Here is a 26,588-nt window from a genome sequence, read left to right as displayed (position 1 = left end):
ATTAATGATTGAATAAATAAATGGAGAAGAAAAGACAACTCTTCCTTACAGAAAATTTTAAATTAATAACATAAATTGAGAGACACTCAACAAAACAACCAATCAACACTCTTCAAAGGTGACAGGTCGTAAAAGGATCTGTAGATAGGATGAAACATGACATCTAAAAGCAATGTGGAATCCTGAATAAAATTCTGGGCCAGAAAAACAAAACAAACAAACAAAAAATTAGTGGAAAAACATGAAATCTGAATAAGGTCTATAGTTTAGTTAATAACGCTGGACAATTGATGTCAAGTTCTGGTTTTGATAATACATAAGATGTTAAGCATTAGGGAAAACTGGGTATGGACCATATGGGAACTCTGTACCATTTTTGCAACCTTTCTGTAAGTCTAAAATTATTTTGAAATTAAAAATTAAAAGAAATTAAGTCTAGTGATTTTTAAAAAATCTTAGCAAACTAGAATTAGAATAGAACATCATTAATCTGTTATAAAAAAAAAAATCCTACAGCAAATGGTAAAAGGTCAAAAACCTTTCTCTTTGAAATTGGGAATAAGATAAATTTGCCTGATTCTACCACTTCTAGTGTATTAAACATTATACTAAACATCTTAGCCAGTGCACTAGATAAATAAAAAAAAAAAAATAAAGGTATAAGGCTTGGAAAAGAAGGATCAAAACTGTCATTATTCACAAATGACATGATTGTCCAAAAGATCCTACAGAAAAATCAATGGAATTAATAAGGGAGTTTAATAATGTTTGTATATACTGATATAAAATCAATATGTAAATATCGATTAAATTTACATAAGCAGAAAAAGTTAGAAAAAAATTTCAAATTAGATACCATTCACAGTAGCAAAAAAAAAAAAAAGAAAGAAAGAAAGAAAAGATAAAAATAAATGAAAGAAATTAAGAGAGAAAAAATGAAAAAACAAAAACAAAAACCTAGGAATAAATTAATGTCTAAGACTTCCACGCAGAAAATTATGAAACTCAAATAGACCTAAATTAATGGAAAAATATGCCATGTTCATTGATTGGAAGCCCCGATTTTATAAAGATATCAAGTCTCTGCAATTGATTTATAGATTCAATGCAATTCCAATCAAAACATCAATAGGTTTTTTTTTTTAAATATGAAATTTGACAAGCAGATTCAAAAATTCATGTAGTAGTACAAAGGATTACATGTAGCCAAGATAGTCTTAAAGAAAAAGAAACAAAATAGCAGGACTTGTCCTATATATCAAGAGTTATAAAAAGTTTTTGTAAGTAAGAAAACGTGATATTGACACAAGAATAAACCAGTGGGACAGAATAGAGAGATCCAAGTCAGACCCATGCATATGGACACTGACAAATGACAAAGGTGGCTGCAGAATAATGGGGAAGACACAATCTTTTCAATAAATGAACATGAGAAAATTAAGTGCTCAAATGGAAAAAATAAAATTAGATCCCTACCTCACAGCACACATATAATTTGATTTTAGGTGGATTCTAAAAATAGATATGGAAAGGAAACCAAAAATGCTTTTAGAAGACAATACAGGAGAAAATCTTCTTGACCACAAAATAAGAAAGGATTTTTTAACCTAGTTACAAAAATACTAACCAGTAAGAAAACCATTGATAAATTGACTATATCGAAATGAAAGGCTTTGGTTCATTGAGAGACGACATAAAGAAAGTAAGAAGACAAGTCACAAAGTGGGAGAAGATATTTACAGTTCATAGCCAACAGAGAACTTTTACGTTAAATAAAGAATTCCTACAAATCAATAAGAAATAGACATGCAATCCAATATAAAAATGGGCAAAAAAAAAAAATTGATGAAACACTTCATAAAAGAGGGAACCCAAATATTTAAAAGCATCCTCAAACTCATTAGTAATCATAGAAATGATTAAAAGCACAATGAGATAGTATAACACGATTACCAGATAGGCAATAAATCTGACAATACCAAGTGCTGGCGAGAATGTGAGCAATGGAAGGACACGGGTGTGGGATCCCTCGGTCACTGGAGTTAGTATAAATGGATATAACTAGTTAGGAAAGGAGTCTGTGAAGTTAAGGAAATACACAGCCTGCCTGCCCCCTCATTTCTCTCCTTGGTGTGTACCCTAGAGAAATCATGTGCGAGAGTGTCAGAGGACACATGAAACCTACATAGCAACATCATTCATTATAGCCCCTCAATTGAGAACAGCCCAATTTTCAATCAGCAGTGGAATCAATAAAATGTATTATGGTATCTTTATATAATGGAAAACTGTACAGTAATAAAATGACAAACTATAGTCTCTTGTGGCTAAATCTCAAAAACGTAAAAGAAGAAAACCAAGAAGAAGCAGGAAGAGGAGAAAGAGAAAAAAGAAGAATGCATAAACATGATTACATTTTCAAAAACAAGCAAAATATGCTATACTGTTTAGAAATGCATACATAGATGGCAAAGCTATAAAGAGAAACTAGAAAATGTTTATCAGTGTCAGGATGGTGGCAGTGTCTAGAAGGGACGAGGAGTTATTGTTTGGGAAGGACACACAGAGACTTGTCTGTATCCTGACCTGAGTGTTGGTGACACCGGCCTTTGCTTTACAATTCCTCTTCAAACCAAAGATCAGCAAACTATGACCTGTGGGCCAAATCCAACCCAGTGCCTATTTTTATAAAGTTTTATTGGAACATTCATTCATTCATTATGTATTGTATGTAGCTGCTTTCATTCTATAAAAGCAGACTGGAGTAGTTTTGACAGTGACTTTATATCCTACAAAGCTGAAAATGTTTACTATCTGGCCCAGAAAGTTGCAGAAAACATATACGTATGGCTTGAACCAGGGGTTGCTCTAAACCGTACACAAAAAATTTATACACTCTTCTGTATGGATGATATATTTCACATTTTTTAATAAAGAGGAAGAGAAGGAAAGAAAAATGAGTGGGATTAGCTAATATAGGTAATGCTCATTCATCAATTTTATAGACTTTGTTTTGAAGACCCATGCTGAGAATCTGACTCAAAGACTATTTGGTTGAGTAACTAAAATCCACTCATGCTAATTTACGTAAAAGGAGAATTATTATAAGGAAATGGGATGTCAAGGAACCCAGCTGAACCTCAGGATTGAAAATAGCAACTCCAGTTTCTCTCTGTCTCTGTCTCTCTGTCTCTGTTTCTCTCTTCTCCTTTCTCCCCCTCCTTCTCATCTCCCCAGCATCTCATCTTTGCTCATGTCCCCAAATAGTGATTTAACCCCAAGTCTTGCTGGCCTTCTAGTCTGGTTCCTCACAGATAATTTGCTCAGTTGCTATATCCCAACTCCAAATTCCTGGGAAAGATGCTATTTGGTCCAGCCTGTAGTAAGTTGGCTGGTAGGGTAGCTCGGCCTGTGGGATGGGCTAGAAGGGACTGTGGATAGGGAGAAATGATTTCACATATCTAACAAAATGAAAAAGGAACTAGGCTGGGCTTTGTGTAGAGGTCAACAATCAGGTAGGGGTGGGTGGTAGTCATTGAAAGATATCCTAGGATCCCATTAAAGTGTGTTCAAGGATTCATTTGCACCTATATTAAAAGTATGTGTAAATACTTGCAAGCCCTTGAAAGAGGCTAAATTGGGGGGCAGGATGAAAGAGAACAGGGACCTCACTAGAAAATGTGATAAGCAAATCAGAGGAGAAATGAAAAGGGATGGCAGAAGCTGGCAAGGACACTGAAGAAAAGTCTTTGAATAAGTTTGACTTGCAAGTGAGCATATGAGGGTTTACGCATGCAAATTATTTTTTACATCAAAATAGTTCTTGGAGACCTAGCATGTATGATAAACATGCTGCTCCAATGCATTTCAGAATGTTCTGTGCTCTCACTAAAGGCTGTGCACTGTGCCCTCCATGCAAAGCAGACATTGGCTAAAATACCTCATGCTCTGAGATCCAAAGGAAATGAGCTGGAATTCTACCCCACGTGAGGGAAGGCAGGCGTGGCGCAGCTCTCCCGGTGACCTCTGGCTGCAATCTCTGGCATGTTTAATTGGTTCTTTGGAAGGCTCCCTCCTGTGTTCTGTGAACGGGTGTCCCAGCATGACTCTCCAGATGAGAAAACAGCATCCTTTCCTCCATCCCTCCCCACAGTATCATTTACACAGACATTTGGATGTCACAAGTGTTACTGACAGTTGAGGAAACAAGCGATAGGTGGCAGTTGTCATACTTGGTGTATATCATAGCCCTTCTGGCAACAGTCCAACACTGAACAATGAACAGCCCTCTACTTAGATCCTGAAAATATCTTGGCCAACTTCACCCCAGGTGGACTTTTCTACACAGGGTGCAAGCCTTCTCCACCACGTTGATCTGGCCTCCTGTTCTCTACCCCACTGCAGAGTCCCTCATCCCTCCTATCTGGGCTCTCTTCCCTGGATCTCTGCTCCTACTCAACTGGCCATGTTTCACTGTGCAAAACACTCCAGGTCACACCTCAGCCAAAGACTCAGCCATGGGCTGTCCTTGGATCCTGCTCTCTGCAAGGGAACCTGTAGAGCTTTCAAATCTCTGTCACTCCCTTCTGCTTCCCCTCTGGCCTAGTGAGAAGAAAAAGGTGGCAAAAGTCCTACTTCCCCTCTGAAATGACTTACACTGAGCCTCTCAGAAGGCCCAGTTGGCTGGCTAGAGACAGTTGAGGTCTTAAATAACCATAGTTTTATTTCTGTGCGGGTGGGAAGACTGATGCTTAGAGTGGACACACAATGAACAGGTAAGGAAGCAGGATTCTAACCTAGGCCGAAGACTCCAGATCTTGTACCACAAGGCTGTGCTGCTCTACGTCTGAAGCCATGTTTGAAACCTGTCTTTGAGTCATGCCACCTCTTAATCGCAACTATTTTGATCCTTTTTAATCATCCACCCAACTTAATAGACCTGGCTCAGGCTTCTGTTTTCTTAATACTTATATTTTTCCAATATAAAATAATTTTTAAAAAATTCATTATACTGGGTTAAATAGTGTTCCCCCACCAAAATTCACATCCACCCAGAGCCTCAGAATGTGACCTTGTTTGGAAAAAGAGTCTTTGCAGATATAATTAGTTAGATGAGGTTATCCTGGGTTAGGTTTGGACTCAAATCCAATGACTGACGTCCTTACAGGAAGGTCATATGAAGACAGAGGCAGAGTTTGGAGAAATACAAGGAGAACTACAAGCCAAAGAACACCAAGGGTTGCAGCAACCACCAGTAGCTACGAGAGGCAGGGAGCAGATTCTCCCCCAGAGCCTCCAGAAGGAACCAACCTTGTCCACACTTGCTTTCAGACTTCTGGGCTCCTGAACTGTGAGAAAACAAATTTCTGTTGTTTTAAATCACCCCGTTTGTGGTACTTTGTTACAACAGTAGTAGGAAATTAATATACTGATTAGGGTGGCAGGTTAACTCACATGGGTAGAGTGTGGTGCTGGTAATACCAAGGTCAAGGGTTGGGATCCCTTACCGGCCAGCCTCCAAAACAAACGAACAAAAAATATATATATGCATATACACCAATTAAAGGAAAATTGGAAGTTAGTTGTAAAAACAAAATATACCAGGGATAAATCCACTTCTGAGTAGCAGCCCCATGACAATTTTGGTGTGTCTCCTTGCAGTCATTTTGCTCTATACAAGACATTATGCGTAACCAAATTACACATGTTATTTTGTTTTTCAATGTTTGCTTAGTGCTATAAGCATTTATCCAGGCTTTTATGCAATTTTTGAAAACATAATTTTCATTATTATGTCATGTTTCATTAAGAGAATGCACATAGTTCACTCAATGGTGATTACGAATGTATTCCTGGGTTCATATTTGCTTGATTAATGTGCATAATGATTGCTGCAGTCCTGGCACACTCTGTGTTTGCTCACACTGCCTGAAGTTGGAAGGGAGGTTGCCTAGCTTCCTGCCTCCCTCCACTTCTTACCAGCTGTATGACCTTGGGCACATTACTTATCCTCTCTGTGCCTCAGATTTTTCCACCTAAAAATATATATAAAAGACAGGATTTCAGAAGCTCCTGTCTAAACCCCAGCCCTGACACTCCCTGGCTCTGTGATCTTGAGTTGGTCACTTCCCCCTCTGGCTAGGACTCTGTTTTCCCAACTGTCTTGGGATAATATCACCTGGTTGGAGGCTGGGTGTGGGAGTGAGCTTATGGATGTGAGTCTGTGCCCTATTGCTGCCCAGCCTGGGGCCCTGCCCCACTCCCTCCATAGCCCAGCAACCCTAGACCCTGCAGCCTGTGTCTCCTGGACTGTGTCTTCCACCACACATGCACTCCAGACTGCCGAGGCTGTGAAAAGTTCATGAGACTTGGAGGTGGGGCATCAGAGTTTGAGTCCTGCCACCTGCTTGTTCGGTGATTTTGAGGAAGTTATTCAGCCTGTGGTGACCTATGTGTTCATTCCTGGGCACTTGGTGTAAATATCAGCCCTTGGCTCACATAAGTGAATTTTCTGAGTTAGCATCTTCCATATCTCTTGGATATACCCCACCCATGATTATTCTGCCTCTTTAAGTGGGAGAACCCTTCTCGGATGATATCCTATCCCGTTTTCAGCGGTTACCTGGGGTGTGAGTGTAGTGTTAACCGAGATTGGGCACAAGAGAACCTTCTGGAGTGATGGTGGTTACATGAATGTGTACATGTGTGAAAATGTATCAAGCTGAACACTTAAGATCTGTGCACTGTAGGTGCAGTGTATATATTTTACATCTCAATTTTTAAAAAAATGGAAAAAGATCCTTCCCAGAAAAAATAAAATAAAATATATAAAAGAAAGAAGAGCCTACATCATAGTATCTCTATAGCATTGGTTCATGGTAAGTGTTAAATAAGTTTAAAAATTCAGTAGGTAAATAAAATTTATTCAGAACATCTACTATATGCTAGGTTCTTTGGAAGATATCAATATAAATAAGACAAACTTTATGTCCCTGAGAGAGTCAACATGTTTTTAAAAAATGCATGCAACAAATCATAACAGAAGTAAAACATTATGGTAAATTGGGGTTAGAATATATTCTGTTGGCAGTGGACTGGGTTTCCATTTCCCTCCATTAGAAAGTTGCTGCAGTAGATGTCACTTTGGATAAACTTTTTAAAATATAGGCCACATGCCCAGAAGTAGAAGGACTCACTAAAAGCTATGAACATTTTTAAAGGTTTTGGACATACATATTGCCAAATTGCTTTCCAAAAAGTTGTAGCAATTCAGTGTCCCCAGCAGTGCTGAGAGTTCCTGTTTCTCTGCATCCTTGATGGTATCAGAGATGAATTTATCTAACCTGATAAGTGAAAATTGCTTTTGATGATTGATAGGTAGAGGTATGTAGTTAAGTAGATATATAGAGAGACAGACAGATAAATTCGAAACTTTAAAAGGTGAAAATTTTCCACAACAGAGTACAGTCAACAGGGTGCTCCAAAGGTCAGAAAAGAAACCCCAAAGAAGCGTTTGACAGGGCTATATGAATAACAACAGCTGGAATAACGCAGCTCAAGGAACAACATAAATCTAGATAACTTGTGTTTATGTTTTAAAAAGGAGAGAAACATACATTTTCACTGGATTTGTGGGAGTTCTAAATAAGACAAGTACATAAAAGGAGGTCAAAATGGAATTATGTGCTTTTAAAAAGTTACATTATTTTAAAGACACACCTCAAGTGTATCAGATGCATCAGCAAATATGGAAAGTATACCAAAGGACAAGTTCAGAAAGTGGTAATTATCAAAAATACTCACAGCCCTCCAACCACCCAAGATGAAGCCATCTGACCATGACCATGTGGAAGTACAGAATCTGCATTTGCTCCAGTGAGATTTGCCATGAGATGTTTACAAAAGTAACTACAGTGACCAAACCATGCAGTCCACTTACTGCCCACATGTCATATAGACATCACTATCAAAAAGTTAGGAAATCAGAGAACAATCCATGACTGTCATATAAAAAATGCTGTGACACTATATTTAGCAACAGAACACAGGTAACAGAATGGCAGGACACCTTTACAACTAGATATACTCACCAAAGCAGATTACGATAAAATATTAGTTCTATGCATGTGTATATCTTGAGGTAATTTTAAATTAAAAAGTTGTTTTATGCCAACTGCATATTTTTCAAAATTTTTGTGTTTTGAAATGATAGGTTCACCAGAAGTTGCAAAAGTAAAGTGTAGCAAGAGGTTCAGTGTACTCTTTACCCAACCTCCCCCAGTAGTAACTAACATCTTGAATAATTATAAGACAATATCAAAATCAAGAAATTGACATTGATATGCTCCACAAAGCTTATTCATATTTCACTGGTTTTATAAGCACACATTTGTGTGTGTGTGTGTGTGTGTGTGTGTGTGTGTGTAGTTGTATGCAATCTTATCATATAGAGCTTCATGTAACCACCAACACAGCTGAGATACACAACTGTTCCATCACTACAAGGCTGACTCGTGTTGCCCTTTCATATGTCCCCAACCCCATCCCTAACCCCTGGCAATCACTCATTTGTTCTCCGTATACCAGGTTACTTAAAAAAATTGGTGAAAAGTGGAATTAAAAGATAATATGAATCTTTTTTATGACCCTTTTGAAGACCCCCTCATCCATAATTTTGTAATTTCAACAATGTTATATTGGGCTGGTCGGTTAGCTTACTTGGAGAGCATGGTGCTGACAATACCAAGGTCAAGGGTTCAGATCCCCATATCTGCCAGCCACAATAAATAAATAAATAAATAATAAAAAAAGTTATATACATGTAATCACATATATGCAAACTTTGAGACTGGCTTTTTTAACTCAGACTAACTCCCTTGAGATCCATCCAAGTTGTTGTGTGTATCAATGTTCCTTCCTTTTTATTGACATGGATGTACTATAGTTTGTTTAACCATTTATTGAAGGGTATCTGGGTTATTTCCAGTTTTTGACTATTATGCATAAAGCTGTTATGCACATTTGTGTACAGGTTTTGTGTGAACATAAGTTTTTATTTCTTAGGGATAAATGCTGGACTGCACTTGCCAGATCATGTGGTAAATGCATATTTAGCTTTTTTTTTTTTAATTCAAAATATTTTAACATTTACTCGTACCTATATACTAATAAACTATTTTCCAGAATGGCTGTACCATTTTATATTAACTCCAGTGTGGGAAGAAAAAGATAAGTTTTTCCTTTCCTTTCATAGTTCTTAGTTGGGATGGACCCCTGTAACAAAAGACAGATTAACAAGAGAAAAACAAAAATAAATTTATTAACATGTATACTCAAAGAAATGATTAAATTTCAAAGAAGTGGTTTTGAATTCAGACTCAAATACTGTGTTTGCTGAAGCCAAGAAAAAAGGGTGTGGAGAAACTGGTTATGGAGAGATGCCCAGGAAAAGTATCGTGAACAAGAGTAAGGTTTGTTATGCAGATTTCTGTCAGTGACTTCTCCATCGATAAGAGTCTTCTGTTATTTAGAGTTATCCTCTTACTGGTGCTAAGCGGGATACAACCTTACAAATGAGATTTTCTTTATAAAAGTAAATTTCTCTTACAAAAAGGCAACTTCTACTCTGTTTTCAGAGTTTCTCTCTCTCTCTTTTTTTAGCAGCTGGCTGGCACAGAGATCTGAACCCTTGACCTTGGTGTTACAAGGTTGTGCTCTAACCCATTGAGCTAACCAGCCAACCCCAGAGCTCCTCTTGTGGCTGCAGTTTCTCAGAATAATCAGCTCAAAATAATCCTTATGTAGAACAAAAAAAAAAAAAGAAGAAGAAGAAAGAAAGACAAAAAGAATCCTTATGCTAAAGAGGCACATTTTGTGGTGGCATATTCTGGTCTCTTACAGTCATATTCTGGGGTGGCATATTTTGGACTCCTACACCAGCAATGTACGAGAGAGCCAGCATTTTGTGTTATCACTATTTTGTATTTTAGCTCTTCTGATAAGTATGTTGTGATATCTCATTGTGATTTTAATTTGCTTTTCCATAATGGCTAATGAGGTTGAAATCTTTTTGTGAGTTTTATTTGGCATTTGCATATATTTTTCAGTAAAATGTCTGTTTTCTAATTTTATTGTTTGTTTTCTACTGTTGAGTTCTGAGAGTATTTTATATATTCTGACAAGTCTTTGGTCAGATATGTGGTTTGCAAATATTTTCTTCAGATCCATCGCTTGCCTTTTCATCCTCTTAAGAATCTTTCACTATTTTAATGAAGTCCAATCTATCAAATTTTCCTTTTATGGATTGTGCTTTGGTATCAAGTCTGAAAACTCTTCACCTGACCCTAGGTCCCATAGATTTCCTCCTATGTTTTTTTCTAAAAATTTTTAGTTTTACACTGTACATTTAGGGTTAAGCCCTTTAGCACTGTAATCAAAGTCCACCACTGTTCACTTCAGCCCACTTCTGCAGCTGCACGCAGGCACCCTTCACCCCTGTAATGAAACATTGCTACCAGGGAAACGTATGAAGTGGCAGGTGTTCTGAGTGGTGCTGGTTCAGTGAGGCAGATAACTGACCATTTGCTTGAGGGTTTATTTATTTATTTATTTAAAATAAAACAAAATTTGTTGCTAACAGTTTCGGAGGCTAGGAACTCCAAAGTCCAGGGAACACATCTGGTGAGGGTCTTCTTTGGTGGCGGCTTTACAACAACACAGGGGTCTCATATGGCAGAAAATGGCAGAGGAGAGAGAGAGAAACTTTCATGTGCTCTCCTTTTAAAGCCCTCAGAACCATGCCCACGACGACCATTATTAATCCATTCACTACAGCATGGTCCCCCAATTCAGTGATCCCCCTAGGCCCCACCTTTCAATTGCCATAATAGGATTTCCCACCCTAGACAGCTCGACAGTCTTAGTGGGGATTTAAGCTTCAGTGAGGTTGGGAGGGCATCCAGTCTACAGCATTCTGCCCCTGACCCCCCCCCCCAAACTCATGTCCTTTCCACATAAAAATATATTCACTTCATCCCCAAAGTCTTAACTTTTTTCAGCTCAAAAGTCCAAAGTTCAAAGTCCCCACTGTGAAATCAAAACAAGTTATCTACTTCCAACACAATGGTGGGGCAAGCATAGGGTACATATTCCCACTCCAAAAGGGAGAAATAGGCCAAAAGAAAGGGGTAACAGGTCCTAAATAAGTCCACCATTTAACCAGCCTCTAAAACATTCTAAACTTTCTCTGGTTTTCTTGTCTTCTAAACTCCCACCAGCAGCTGGGCTTTTCCAAGCCTGCTCCTTCACATTCTTCCAGTCTTTCCTCAACTCCCAGTTCCAAAGCCACTTCCACGGTGTCAAGTATTTGTTATAAGTAACACCTCAATTCTCTGGTACCAATTTTCTGTACTTGTCCATTTCTATTGCTTATAACTAAATACCTGGAACTGGGTGATTGATAAAGAAAACACATTTATTGCTTACAGTTTCAGAGGCTGGGAAGTCTAAAGTTCAGAGAAGACATCTGGTAAGGGCCTTCTTTGGTGGTGGCTTTACAGCAACACAAGGGTCTCACACGGCAGGAAATGGTGGAGCAGAGTGTGCTTGAGGGTTTAAAAGTAGCTTTAAAGAAATACTCATTATCTCAAAATTCTAAATATGAGAAACTGTGCCCCAGATTCACTAGTAGAAAGAGTTTTTGCTTTCTAACTCACTCCTCTTGTAAGAAGAAGCAAAAGGACTTACAGCTGGATGTCTTACAACATAAAAAATGAAAGAGAATAGAACAAACATCTCCCCTATAATCAACCAAAATAAAGTTGCAACACTACAAGGAAACTTCAGGCACCTTTTCTAGGTCATTAGTATTAATACCATGAACTTTCTGAAGTGCCCTCGTAATTTAAAATAAGCTCAGCTATATTATAGAGTAGAATTCTAAATGCACATGCACTTTAAAAGTAACATTCCAGACTTCAAAGAAATGTTATACTTGTGTGGTGTGGGTGCAAAAAAGGAATAAGCAAGAGTCAATACCAAAACTCTTCGAAGGATCCTCATTCATGTTTCTCCATCTTTAGGGATATCATTACATATTTTATTTACAAAAAGTTGTGTTTTTTGTTTTTATTTTTTGTCTAAACCTGTCTTTTACTCAATCAAGTCCAAAGAGTGGAATGCCTCTGGTTTTTGGCTATCATTTATTGAATAATTACTACATTTTAAGCATTATATTAAGCTTTCTATCTGCATTAACTCATTGAATCTTCAGAACTTTATGAGATGATAGAAATAGCTACCACTGTTGCACTTACAGTATTACCTATGTGCCAAGTATTCTCTAAGTTACATATACATATATACATACATATATATATACACATACATATATATATATATACACACATTTATCCTTATCGCCGCCCTATGAGACAAGTACTACTATTATCACTTGCATTTTATAGATGGGGAATTTGAGGCATGAAGGGCTGAGTGATTTGCCCAATATCTGGAAAGTGGCAGAGCTGGGATGCAAATGAAGGAGTCAGCCAATCCTGAAGGACCCACACCTTACTCTACCGCATCTCTGGGAACTAGCTGCATACTCTCCCTCAGATGAGGAAACCAAGGGGTGGTAAGTCTATATAGTTCACCAATGTCATCAGCAAGTAAGTGGAGGCCAGCGTTCAAAGCCAGGTGTCTTTTTATTATTATTGTGATAAAAACATGCAACATCAAGTTTACCATCTTAATCATTTTTAAGTGCACAGTTCAGTAGTGTTAAGTATATTCACATGGTTGGGAAACAGATCTCTACAACTTTTTCATCTTGCAAATCTGAAACTCTGTACTTATTAAATAGCAACTCCCATTTTCCCCCTCCCTTCAACCCCTGGTATCTGCCATTCTACCTTCCGTTTCTGTTTCTATTTCTGAATTTGACTACTCTGGATACTTCATATAAGTGGAATCATAAAGTATTTGTATTGGCTTGTTTTACTTAATGTAATGTCCTCAAGGCTCATCCATGTTGTAGCATGTGACAGGCTTTTTAAGGCTGAATAATATTCAGTTGTGTGTGTCTATAGATATATATACAATTCCAGGTGTCTTTGACTCCAAAGCTTACTCTGTTGCCTACCACATTTCATCACGTTCCACAATCTTCCAGCATCTTCTGCTCTCTTGCACAGTATCACGTCCATCCGTCATAGATTCATAATACCTTCAACAGTCATTAAAGCCACAAAGGGCTCTCATGTGCTCTCCTTTTAGTGCATATAAAATATGCTGTACCATGTCTGATGCTATATATCTAGCATCTTTCTAGCATTGTTATTATAACTTTATGAAGTGGGAATTATCATTATTATAGTGCAGGCCTGGTATTGTTGTAGGTACTGGGGACACAGCAGGGAACAAACAGACAACAATTATGGAGTTTTACGGAATGGAAATTATGGAGTTTACATTCAAGTTAGGGGGCACAGGCCATATTTGATAAATTAAAAGTATAGACCAATAGATGGTGATAAGTGTTGTATTAGCCAGGGTTCTCCAGAAAAAGAACCAAAGGATAGATATATAGTTTCATATATATGTGAAGAGAGAAAGAGAGAGAGAGTGATTATAAGGAATTGGCTCATGCAATTATGGCAGCTGAGAAGTCCCACAATCTGCCATCTGCAAGCTGGAGACTCAGGAAAGCCAGTGGTGTGATTCAGTCTGAGTCTGAGGCCTGAGAACCAGGGGAGCTAATGGTGTAAACTGCAGTCTGAGGATAGAAAAGACTGATGTTGCAGCAGTCTGGCAGAAAAAAGGGCCGAATTCTCCCTTACTCTGCCTTTTGTTCTAGTCAACGGATTTAATGAAGCTCACCCACATTGGGAAGGGCAATCTACTGATTCAAATGCTATCTCATCTGAAAACACCCTGACGAACACACTCAGAAATGATGTTTAGCCAAATATCTGAGAACCCCATGATCCAGTCAAGTTGACACATAAAATTAACCCTTACAAATGCTAAAGAGACAGTAACATCTGAACCTGAGGGAAGACTAGGAGGCTTAAGAGAGGTGAAGTGACTTCCCATGACCCTTCACCATCGTTTTCTAACTCCTATTCCTGTGCTCGGAAGTGGAGGTGACCACTGGGAATGGCCATAAGTTTCATGTTATGTCAGTGACCAAGAAGATCATAAATATATTAAGTGAAAAATTGAGTTTTTTGTGGCAATTCAGATTGACTAGTGGTGTCTTTCTGTAGCAAGGTGTTGGGCAGGATTCAGAGGTTAGGGCTGGGCTCAGAGCCAAGAGCGATGTTAACCTGAGTTCAGGAGGAGGAATGGTGGCAGTGGACAACTGCCTGTCCCTCAAGCATGACCCTCCCATCACACGGATGAGGAAACCCAGGCAGCTAGAGTACAACAGAGAGTGAGTGGCTGGATTTTTTTAATGGTCATTAATATAAAAACTTTTATGCAGTGACGGTTTTCATGATTGAGTAAACTGATGTAAAGGGTGTGGAGGATCCCTCCCTGGGCCACAGCGAGAAGTGTCCCTGCCTTCTGAACTTGCTATTTGTCTCAGGGAGCCATTTTTCCCTGGGGTTTGGCCAGGCCTCCAGAAATGTGGTTCCTCTCTTCTCCCTTCCAGAAAGGAGAAGAAAGGTATAGTTCTTTCCTCTCCTACCCCACATTCATAAAGCTGTTCCTTGGACTTAGATTAAAAAGGCACAAGTCAACATTTTTCTCTATCACTTAACCTGATAAAAGAAGATACCCGCACAGATCACCTGTAGCCAAAGATTCCTGAAGAGCTCGAATGAAGCAGCTTTATAAATAGTGCAATCATATTTAAAATGCCCGAGGAATATGCACTCTTCAAATGATGCATCTGTTGAGTCATTTTGTAATATGAAGACTTTTGATTTATTTGTTTAGTAACTTTTGGTTTCTTGTCTATTAGATTTCTCTACAGAAGAGTACACCTGTGTTTAGGAATAAGCTGTTTTCAATCATTTCCTTGCTGTCTACGTCACCCTCCCTGTTTTCAAGTGTTCATACCCTTAGTCACAGTGTCTGTGGCTCAGGAATCCCATCTATTTTCAATACACAGGAATTATGAAACGGCAGGAGAAGGAGAAGGAACTGACTTTCTTGCTAATAGTCACATCAAACGAATGGTATGACTTGAGGACAGGCAAAATAAAGCTTATTATTTTTGACTGAAAAGTTCTTGAGAGCAAAAACAATGCCAAACTTCAGAAGAAGGTCCTCGGATGGCTTAATGGTTGGAAAAAGATATTCCCACTTCCTTATCCCCTCAACACACGCACACACACACACACATAGGCTCAGTGACACCACATTACAACAGCACCCGGCTCGAGGACACACAGAAGCACAGCTGCATCAGGCTGCCGTGGCCGGTGACCCTTCCCTAGGAACAAGGGGTCAACTTCCACTCACCTGGGAGTGCATGGGGGAGGGGAGCCCTGTGTCCTTTTGTGATCAGCCCAGGAGTCACCAGACAAAATCAAGTTCAAGTCTATGGCCATACCATCCTGAACGGGCCTGATTAGTACTTGGATGGGAGATCACCTGGGAATACCGGCTTATAGCCTCCTGCTCCCTCTTCTTTTGGCACCAGCTTTCCCTCCAAATGCCTTCTGCCCCTTCTTCCTCTTGACCCATTGAGCCCACTCCATCCCTGTGGCCTCTTCTGGCCTCCGCCACCTACACCACCAGGCAGCAGCCTCCTGGCCCTTCCTTCCTCCTTGCAGCCCCACAGGACCCAGGACCAACATGGGTGGATGGGATCCCAACTTTGCAGGTACAGGTGTGGGCTCCCTGTGTCCTGCACACTGGGTGCCCCAGGCCATTCACTCAGCCACCCACAACCTCCTTCAGGTGGGCTGTGGCTGACCTTAACCTCCACCAGCCACATTCTTCTCTCCACAACACTTGGGCCACTGTCCCAAGGGAAGGACATTTTCTCCACCAGGTGGGGACCAGCCAAGGGGACAGCCATACTGTGCATCCACACCCCCTTTCCACATATTCGCGTGCCCTGCACTCTAGTCCCCCAAAGAGGAGACCAACCCAAGCCTCAGGCCTAGCTGTAGGCTTTAAAAAAAAAAAAAAAATCAGGTTCAAGTGGAGATTCCCAAAGAAATTTCATCCTGAGACAACTTTGTGCAACCTTCTTGAGGGCAAAGAGTTGAAGTAGGTGGAATTGCAAAAGTAGCAGTCTTCATTTATTCCTGCAATCATTCATTGATTCACTTATTTATTCAGCAGGTGTGTCCTGTGCACCTCCTTGTACCATTGCAGTTTTGACCCCTGGGCTCACAATCATGAACAAGACAGAGCAGGTCCCAGGCCACAGAACCCTTACCATCTAGAGAAGGGCTGATACAGAAATACAATGTGAGCCACGCATGTAGGACATGTAATTTTACACTTTTTAGGAGCCACACTTAAAAAATAAAAAGAAATAGGAGTGGGCTGGCTGGTTAGCTCACTTGGTTAGAGCATGGTGCTGATAACACCAAGGTCAAGCATTCAGATCTCCATACTGGCAAGCTGCCAAAAACAAAAGAACAACAACAAAAAGAAACAGGAGTAATTGATTGTAATAGTATATTTTATTTAACCCAGTGTATCCAAGAGTTTATCAATATAAAAATTACAATTATTATTTTTTGACCAGTAAGGGGATCACAACCCTCAGCATGGTGTGGTCCGCACCGCGCTCAGCCAGAGAGCGCACCAGCCATCCCTCCATAGGATCCGAACCCGCGGCGTTGGCGCTCCCAGTGCCTCACTCTCCCGAGTGAGCCACGGGGCCAGCCCTCAATATAAAAGTTATTAATGAGATATTTTGCCTTCCTTTTCTCGTACTAAGTCTTCAATATCTGCTGTGTATTTCACACCTACAGTACATCTCAATTTGGACTAGGCATGCTTCAAGTGCTCAGTGGCCACATGTGGCTTGTGGCTACCATCTAGGACATCAAACCTCTAGGGGCAACAGTGACAGGTATCACAGTTTACACATGATACGAAAAGACTCATTGTATTTTATTTATTTTATTTTCTAAAGACATGTTTCATATGCATATCCACAGTAGAATAACAAATTGTCATATATTCATACATATATAGCAGTGACAATTAATGAACTAGTACTACAGATATCAACCCAAATGGATCTATCAGTTGTTGCACAGAAAAAGCTGTTTGTAGAAGGATGCATATAGTATTCTATTTATAAAATTTTCAAAATTTGAAAAATTAAGTACTATATTGTTTAGAAATACACGTGCCTCAGTCCATTCATGCTGCTTTAACAAAACACCTTAGGCTGGGTCATTTAGAAATAATAGAAATTTATTTCTCATGGTCCTGGAGGCTGGTAAGTCCAAGATCAAGGTGCTGGCAGATTCAGTGTCTGGGGAAGGCTTGCTCTCCTTCAAAGATGGTGGTTTCTGGCTGCGTCTCACATGGCAGAAGGGACAAACATTGTGTTCTTACATTGTGGAAGGGGCAAATAGGGACAAACAGGCTCCCTCAAGCCCTTTCATAGGGGCACTAATCCCATATGCCCTCATGACCTAATCACCTCCTAAAGGCCCTACCTCTTCATACTATTGCATTCGGGATTAAGTTTCAACGTGAATTTTTTTGGAGGGACAAAAACATTGAAACCATAGCAACATGCATATGCATTAAAAATATAATATAGAGGGCCGGCCCCTGGCTCACTCGGGAGAGTGTGGTGCTGATAACACCAGCGCCATCGGTTTGGATCCCATATAGGGATGGCCAGTTAGCTCATTGGGTGAGCGTGGTGCTGACAACACCAAGTCAAGGGTTAAGATCCCCTTACCGGCCATCTTTTGGGGAAAAAAAAAAAAAAAAAAAATATATATATATATATATATATAAAATATAGAGAGAAATGCTTAGAAATGAGAAATTCCAAGTTGAGGATTAGCCAAATTTAGAGAGAGAGAAATAAAGGAATACACGGCGGCTCCTGCAGTGGTGGTAATATTTTATTGCTTAAGCTAGTGGTAGTTGCATGGATGTTTGTTATAGCACTTGTCTTCACCCATTTACAATTGTCTTAAATGTTTCATGTCAAAAATTTCCAAGGACTGTAAACAACAATAACTTATCTTGATATTACTATTGTTGTTGTTGTTATTTTGGTAATTGCTTACAGAGATGATTAAACCAAGTACACTACTTCAGAAGGAAAACTTAAAGATATCAAAGAAGGGGAGAGATAGAATGAGGTACATGCAAATAGTCAATTCCATAGGTCCAAGAAGTGTTTGTGGCCCAGACTTGAACCTGAAGATCTTTTTACCTGTTAGCTAAGAAAGGGCTGGTTCTTTCAAGAATCCTGTACTTATGAGAGCTCCAGTAAAGAGTGGAGGAAATCAATAGCTCTCATTTTCCCCATCCCTGACAGCAGAGAAAAGAGAGGCCTGAACTGTGCTCTCAGATGAGAGACTGACTTGGGCGGGTCATTACACCAAACTGTTGAAAACCAGGTTGTCTGATTACTCAGCCTCTGTTCTCTCAATTGCCACATGGAGCACAAACTTCAACCTGATAAAGTCTCGGGCAGGTCATTCACCTGCACCTCAGTTCTGATGTGAAAGACGAAGGATCACATATGGGAAAGCCTGCTCTAAACACAGGCTTATCTGCCTTGTAAGATGATTAAACAGTACAAACTTAGAGAATTCATTCCGAGATAAGAATTCAGTAACTGGCCCTCGAGCCCATGAAATATACTGCCTGTGAGTCCCTTAGGTAGAGACCAAAGGATAAGATGGCCAAAGTCTAACCCAACAGTTGATGGCACTGGCTTGCAATGAGTATCGGTATGTGCATTTGAATCTTACTCTGTCAATTCACGAGACAGCAAATGACAGTAAAAGCATTTGTCACATGAGGAATTTGTTTATTTCACTATATGAGTTATTGTTATTTATTGCATTCTTCCACATACTCAAAGTTGCTTTTGAGCCAAACTATGAAGTGAATAAAATCTGACTTTTGTTCCTCCATCCTTCATTCCCTCCCCTTACTTTTTTTTAATGGTTAAATTAGGATACTAGGTCAGCTGCTATAACAGAGAGGGCCCAAAATAATACAAAATAATACTGGTTTAAGTAAGATGGAAATAACGTCTCTAACACATAAAAGTCCAAGCTAGTATGGCAATACCAGCCGTGTCAGGGACAGTTTTAGAGCTCCAAACTCTTATCTCATCACTCCGCAATCTTCAACATGTGGCTTTTCATCTCATGATCCACTGTGGCTGTTCCTGATCCTGCCAACTCATCTGCATTCCATCCTGCAGAAAGGATTAAAAGGGGAAAGGGCATGACCTGAAAGTTGTACACGTCACTTCTGCTCAAGCACAACTGGCCAACATCTAGTCATATGCCCGCAACAAACCACAACAGAGGGTTGGTTTAAAGCATGGAACAGTGGTTTGAGTTCAGAATGAAGACAGTGATTTAGAAAGGGTTATATCTGTTCACTATGTGATAAGGTGGTGATCAGTTCAAGGCTGTACTATGGAGGAGAGCCAGAAGACCTGAGTGCACTGAGAAGATACTGACAGACTCACTGGTGGCAGGAAGTGACTGTCTGGCCTGTAAATGAGAAGCCATAAGTAAAGGAGAGAAATTAGGGGACTCCCTGGAAAGGGAGCTTGTGGCATTCCCTTCCTCCTACTGAACCCGGACCTTTCTGAACTATTGCAAGATTAGTCATGTGCAGAGGAATCCTGGAAAACACTGGGAAGTTTACACTGGGAGTAAATTACTTACCTTGTCAAGTCAAAATATGTTACTTCTCAGCCCAAGTCCCACACTCTGAACAAAATCAAAAGTTCTCCCCTTGGCTGCAAAGCCCAGTCTTATCTGGCCCCTGCCTGCATCTCTTCAAACTCATCTCCTAGGACCCTGCTCCTTTCTCACTGTGTGACAGCCACACTGCTGGCCTTGCTATTTCCGAAGTGCACAGCACGCTTCTGCCTGAGGGACTTTGCACTTGCTGGTCCTTGTGTCTAGATTGCTCTTCCTCCAAGTATGTGCAAGACTGGCTGCCTCTCTTCTTTCAAGTCTCTGCTCAAATATCACCTCTTCCAAGAGGCAATCCCTGGCCAGTTGATTTAAAATGGTGCTACTCAAATTGGGGTGAACAGATGAGAGTTGGTCTGTGAATGATTTGTCAGTATTTTGCCATGAATTGAGCACAGAATTTTGAAGGCATGCATTTAGAATGTGGGCATTGCTGCCACATCCAAGACTGTGGTCAGAGGACTTGTCTGGTTGACCATGGGATAGATGAGTTTGGGAGTTTGGGTGCTGTTGAATTCAGGTGATGTAGTGTGAACTACATTCTAGTTGTGCATGTTAGGGCCACTGCCACATTTTTATAATTTATTACATAATAATAATTTTAGCTCTTAATCAAATCTGTTTTTCAAATTATAGTTTGTCATTATTAGCTATAAATAAAATTTTGTATTATTTATTTTGACAAGCTGTATGGGACTATATTTGTTAAAATAAGACTTGCTTTTTCCAAAAGTAGCAGTGGCAGTAAACCAAATAATGACAACCAACGTTGTTCTAAAGAAAGTAAGATCAAAATCATATAAACTAATTTTACTAAGGTGTACGTATGATCCCTCATATAATTTGGTTTTGTAGCCATCATGGATGGCAAAAAGCTAAAACTAAGATGTGTTCTTTATAGAGATGTATTCGTTAATTAAGCAATAAAAGCACTTAAGCGGTATTTACACACAAAGCATGAAAAGTTCAAAACCAAAATAATCCTGAGAAGGAAAGAGTATCCTTAGAAGGAAAGAGTAACCAATTAAAAAGTTCAGGAAAGCAGCTGCTCAAAGTTTCATTTATAAACAGTAATTTGCGAGTATCTTATGAAGCAGCACTTTGGGTTGCTAAGATTAAAAAATACAATTGCTGACATTCCAGTAAAAGACTGAATCAAAGATATCTGTTTGGAAATGAGTGAATCTTTGGCAAAGAAGGTACCATTTTTCTATGACACTGTAGCTCAGTGTAATCGGGAAGTGACTGATGATATAGAAACCAATCAAGTGAACAAAGCTAGTGTTTTCATTGCAACTTGACCAATGTACAGATATTGCTAATGGCAATTTTTAAGGTGTATGTGTGATTTGAAGATTATGCTATTAAAGGAAGAGTTATTTCTTTCAGCCTCATTGCCTATAAACACAACAAATTCTGAACTGTAGAAAACTCTGAAGGATTATATCAGCAATTAAGTGTAGCTTGGAGTTAAAGCTTTATGTAAGAGTGAGTTCTGATGCTGTGGCTGCAGTGACAGAAAAGCTTTTGGAAAAGGTACACAGATTAAGGATTTTGCTGCAGAATGTAAATCAACATACTGCTTCCTTCATCGAGAAAGTCTTACTACCAAAAAAAACTCAGCTGAAAAAAACAGTGTGACTAGTGTCATAGTAAAAATCATTAATTAAAAGCAAATGTGTTAAAATTGAGATTATTGTCTTTATGTAAAAATATAGAAGTTAATCATATATAACTCACTGCATGTTGAGGTATGATATTTGTCAAGGGGTGGAATTGTGTCAAGAATGTTTGAACTACGAAGCAAACTCTGTGCCTCTGAAAGATAAAACCTAGGTTGGTCCCAACTTTTTAAAGATGTGACTTGGAAGAACAATCTTGCTCATTTGTCTAGCTTCACTATTTTTAATAATCTTAATACTTCCATGCAAGGAAGGAAAACATTTTTCAAAAGATTAAAAGGCAGAAGTGGAAGTTAGATGCTTTCTAGTATACTTGTAATCTACAGGTGTTGTAATTATAGATTGTCATGATATATGCCATAATTATTGATAAAATAGATGATAATCTTGATAGTGCAGACCTGTCAAAACTTATCACTGTGTACTTTATGAATCTGACAAAATGTTTTGAATTTTATTTTCCATCAAAACAAGATACACAAATTGAAATTCTCAGATCTAGAATTCATTTCTTTCATCAAAAGAGAATTTAAACTGACTTACAATTTTACAGGATAAATGGTTGGAACTGCCTACTAATGAATGATCAAATATACATTTGAAAATACAGCATCAGGCTGGTTAGTTTGCTCAGTTGCTTAGAGCATGGTGCTGCTAACACCAAGGTCAAAGGTACCAACCAGTCACGACAAAAGCAAAAACCCCCCCAGAACCAACATAACTTGCTTCATTTGTGTAACAGTGAAAAATAAATACCCTGAGCTCAATAAAATTGCTTTAAAATTTCTTTTGTTCTCATCACCTATGAGAGACTGGTTTCTCTGTCAAGAATGTTTTGAAAACCAAACATAAAAACAGTTTAGGAATACAATATCCTCTATATCAATCCAACCTAGATTAAATAAATTAAAAAGTAAGAAACAATCTCATTTCTTTCATTAAAAACTGTAAATATGGATATTCTTGGTGTACATTCAAATGCTTATAAGCATTTAATATAGAAAATCACTTTCACTTGTAAATTTTGGTTTTTATATTTGCAGAACAAGTTTTGAATTTAACAGTGATTCTCTAAACATACCTATCCACACACTTTCAATGACCAATGTAATAGTTTTTGTAATTCTTTTATTTATCCCTGTTATGTTTGTTCTGACTTTATTCATCAAAATATCTTTATATGCCTATTGACTGTAATAATAAAATGTTTGAGCCTGTGTTTTGAATGGCATTGATTTTCCCATTTCTATTTTTCTAGTAATTGATATTCATTGCACTTTTTTAAAGTATTGGTCTAAAACATCAGAAAAAAACAAAAACTGGTCCTTCAGCTCAGATAATTTGAGAAGCACAAGTTTATTTATTGATTTAATTCAAAAGAACATGTCATATTGGACATTTAGGTTGCTTCCATGTAAACTTGTATTTATTTATGTGATTTTTTTTGATGAGCACTCATCTGCCTAAGCAGACTGTAAACACTTGTGCTTGGCTTTGATCACCATTATATTCCTATTTTTTAGCAGTACTTGAGATCCATCTGCTAGACTGCAGCATTTGTTGAATCAATTAATTCTATCCTTCCATTCTTGGCTCAAATCAGCCTCATCCCTGCTCCTCGCTTCAGCTGTACATCATTCTCTCTCTTTATAAAATTTCCAAGAGACGCACTGATTTAAAACAGCAGCTCTGGAGGTTCCAGTCAAGATGGTGGAATAGACGGTCCCCAGTGTCACTCTCTCCCCCAAATCAACCAATTTACAACTATAAAAATGTAACATCAGCCAAGCTGGGGCTGCTGGAGCTCAGGGGAAGAGGAAGAGAAACCTACGGAGTTCATGAAGGTGGGAGAAATCATGATGAGAGAAAGAAAAAGCTGCTCTGAGCATTTCGAGTCGCGGCTGCTTTAAGGCTCGAGCTGCTGAGCACATGGAGCAGGAGCCGGCAGAAGCTGCAGCTTTGCCCTTCAGATGGAGTTACTTGGAGTCAGCAGGGGAGAAGAGAGCTTTGGTGGCCCCCAGGACAGCAAGACCACTAATAGGGTTCCCGTGGACCCATGCAGGAGCAAGGAGCCAGAACACAGGTGTAAAAGGGGAGCCATTCAGAGGCCGGTGAGTCATCACAAGAGACTGACGCAGGGCCCTTCCCATGGGAAGTGTTTGGAGCACAGGTGGTGGGGGAGACAGGCCCACCGGGGGAACACTGGGGCACAACAAGGACAGCCGATCTGCCCCCCAGTCAGCACAGGACCACTCAGAGGAGATGAACGGGAATGCAGAGTTGCATTGGGTGCCATTTGATGAAAAAACTCAGGTTCAGATCAGAGTTACTACACAACCCAGGTGCACCAGGTCTTTGGAGAGCCGGAAGTAACCTATAAGGTCAACCAATAAACCCTGAGCTGCACAAAAAGCCTTCCCTAGGGAAACAGCAGCAAAGCAGCAATTTAGCTAAACCACAGAACTCAAGTACTTGTTCCCACAGGAAGTTCCTCCATTTTAGAAGTAAGCAAAGGACAAAAAATTAGTTGTGGCCCAGGCACACCACCAGTGCCTTGGGGCCTGCCTGGGGACATGAGGCATGCAGCCAGGGACTGGACCACACACCCACATCCAGGCACACTGCCAGTGCCTCAGGACTCACCTGAGGGCCCAGGGCATGCAGCCAGGGACCGGACACCCCCCCCCCCCACAACTAGGCACACTGCGCTAGCACCTCTGGGCCCACCTGGGGACCTGAGACATGGAGAAGTGGACCCGACCCCCTTCCCACAACCAGGCACACCATGCCAGTGCCTTGGGGCCTGTCTGGGGTCCTGAGGCATGAAGAAGGGGACCGGAACCCCCTCCCACATCCAGGCACACGGCACCAGTGCCTCGGGGCCCACTCGGGGACCCAAAGCATAGAGTCAGGGACTACACACTCCCCACAACCAGACACACTGCCAGCACCAAGGAGCATGCTAAAAACATCACCTCCATGTGGGTGGCCAACCATAGCCACCACAATAACCATGGCCACCATGAAAGCAGCTAGACGTGACAACCACCATGCAGATAGTCCACCAGCCACTGGAGTGCATTGACACAAAGAGAGTCACCAGCAGAGATAAAGAAAAGAGGATGTCTCTCTCCACAAAGCCCATTTCAGAGTGACAGAAGAAGCATCTGCTCTATGATAATATTGGGGGACCTGATCACACCTCAGCATTGGACAGATCATCTAGGCAACAAATCAGCAGAGTAACCATTATTCTTTCAGAAGGAGAGAAGAAATCTAGGGTAATTAGAGGGGGGAGGGGAGGGAGAGGGGGATGGGGAGAGATTGGACAAGGGGCATAAAGAGTAATTTTGATTTGTATCCGTATAAATGCTAGTAGTATTGATTTGATCAACACATCTCAATGTTAACCCCCCAAAATATGTATAATCAATTTTGATTCAATAAAAATTAAAAAGCAAAACAAAAAGACCAGCCTGTGGCTCACTTGGGAGAGTGTAGTGCTGACAACACCAAGTCAAGGGTTAAGGTCCCCTTACCGGTCATCTTTAAAACACAGACACACACACACAGACACAGACACACACACACACACACACACAAAATCAGCAGCTCTGGCCCTGGCTCCACATGACCCCTGGTGTCCTGGGCCACCTCCCAGGTGCGGCACAGGACTTCCCAACGGCACACGGCACAGCCCGTGCAACCACACGCTCGGTGCCAGAGCAGACACTGGGACCATTCTGAAAGGCCTCCAGCCCATCCTCCCGGAGCAGGGGGTGGCAGAGTTGGGGCACATCTGGCAGGACCATGGCTACTTAGCAACCTATACAAACAAAAACAGCAGCTTTGCCAATTTGAGAATTTACCCACACGGAATGGTGTTGCCGGACCTTCGGAGTTTCGACAGTGATGTGCAGGGCAAAGAAGAAATTGACAGCCTTTTGAACAAAGTAGAAGAAAGAATGAACGAACTGACTCAGGACAGTACCAGGCAGGTGAAGTAATTACCACCCACAGTTCAAGGAGGTGCCGTGGACAGATACTGGCACTGCCGATGGGCGCCTGGTTGGGCATGACCTAGATGCAAGTACGATGAAGATTCACCTTATCAGAACGTTAGAATTCTGCACTCGAAGCAATTTGGAAAATTCTTACCCTTAGTAGGGATGTTAATTTGGTGGAGAGAGATTTGGCGTGTGCCCGGGCCACCATGGGCAATGGTAAAGGTTACATTGGCAAGGAGGTGCTGATTCTGGGAGACGATAGGGGCATATTATGTGAAATAATCAAACTGAAACCAAAGATGGTCACTGTGGTAGAGATCAACCAAATGGTGATTGATGGATGTAAAAAATATATGAGAAAAACATGTGCCCACATCTCAGGCAATCTTAAAGGAGACTGCTCTCATGTTCTCATAGAAGACTGTTCCAGTACTGAAGAAGTAGCCAAAGAAGGGAGTTTGATTATGTGATTAACGATTTGACAGCTGTTCCAGTCTCCACATCTCAGGAAGAAGATTCCACATGCTCTCAATCAAAGTCCTGAAACAGGATGGGAAATATTTCCACAGGGGAACTGTCGAGTTGACAGAAGCCCTGTCACTCTAGGAAGAACAGCTCGGGTGCCTGTATTGTCTTGAGGAGTTTTTGAGGAAGATCGTTTGTGTCCCCTTGTACTTGGAATTGTGGGTGTTTTACACTGTTTGGAAGAAAGCAAAACCTTGAAGATAAATGTCCCCTAATCACATGTACTGCAAATAGCCTTCCTGACCTCCATGTACTGTGCATGCCATCAACATGAGTCAGGCAATTCATTTTGAATTCCTTAAAGTTTTCTTTTTTTAATTATTTTTAATTTAAAAAAGCGAATGGAAAATGTATGCTTTGGTGAAGTAGGGTGGTGTTTTTTTGAAAATCAGCCAAAGGATGATTAGACAGCACAGCACAGACTGCTAAATGCACTGACCACCCCAGAATGTGATTTTTTTGTTGTTATTTTTTATTTCTAT

At 40.1% G+C, this 26,588-nt stretch overlaps 1 pseudogene; it reads left to right on the top strand.

Moving 5' to 3' along the window:
* The window catches only part of LOC134361679 (spermine synthase-like), a 66,499-nt pseudogene extending 40,195 nt beyond the window's left edge, over positions 1 to 26,304 (top strand).
* The last annotated feature ends 284 nt before the right edge of the window (positions 26,305 to 26,588 follow it).

The sequence above is a fragment of the Cynocephalus volans genome, chromosome 13 (genome assembly GCF_027409185.1).
Source record: "Cynocephalus volans isolate mCynVol1 chromosome 13, mCynVol1.pri, whole genome shotgun sequence".
In the NCBI taxonomy this organism is placed as follows: domain Eukaryota; kingdom Metazoa; phylum Chordata; class Mammalia; order Dermoptera; family Cynocephalidae; genus Cynocephalus; species Cynocephalus volans.
The sequence above is the reverse complement of the archived record's forward strand: the minus strand, read 5'-3'. Positions and strand labels throughout refer to the sequence as shown.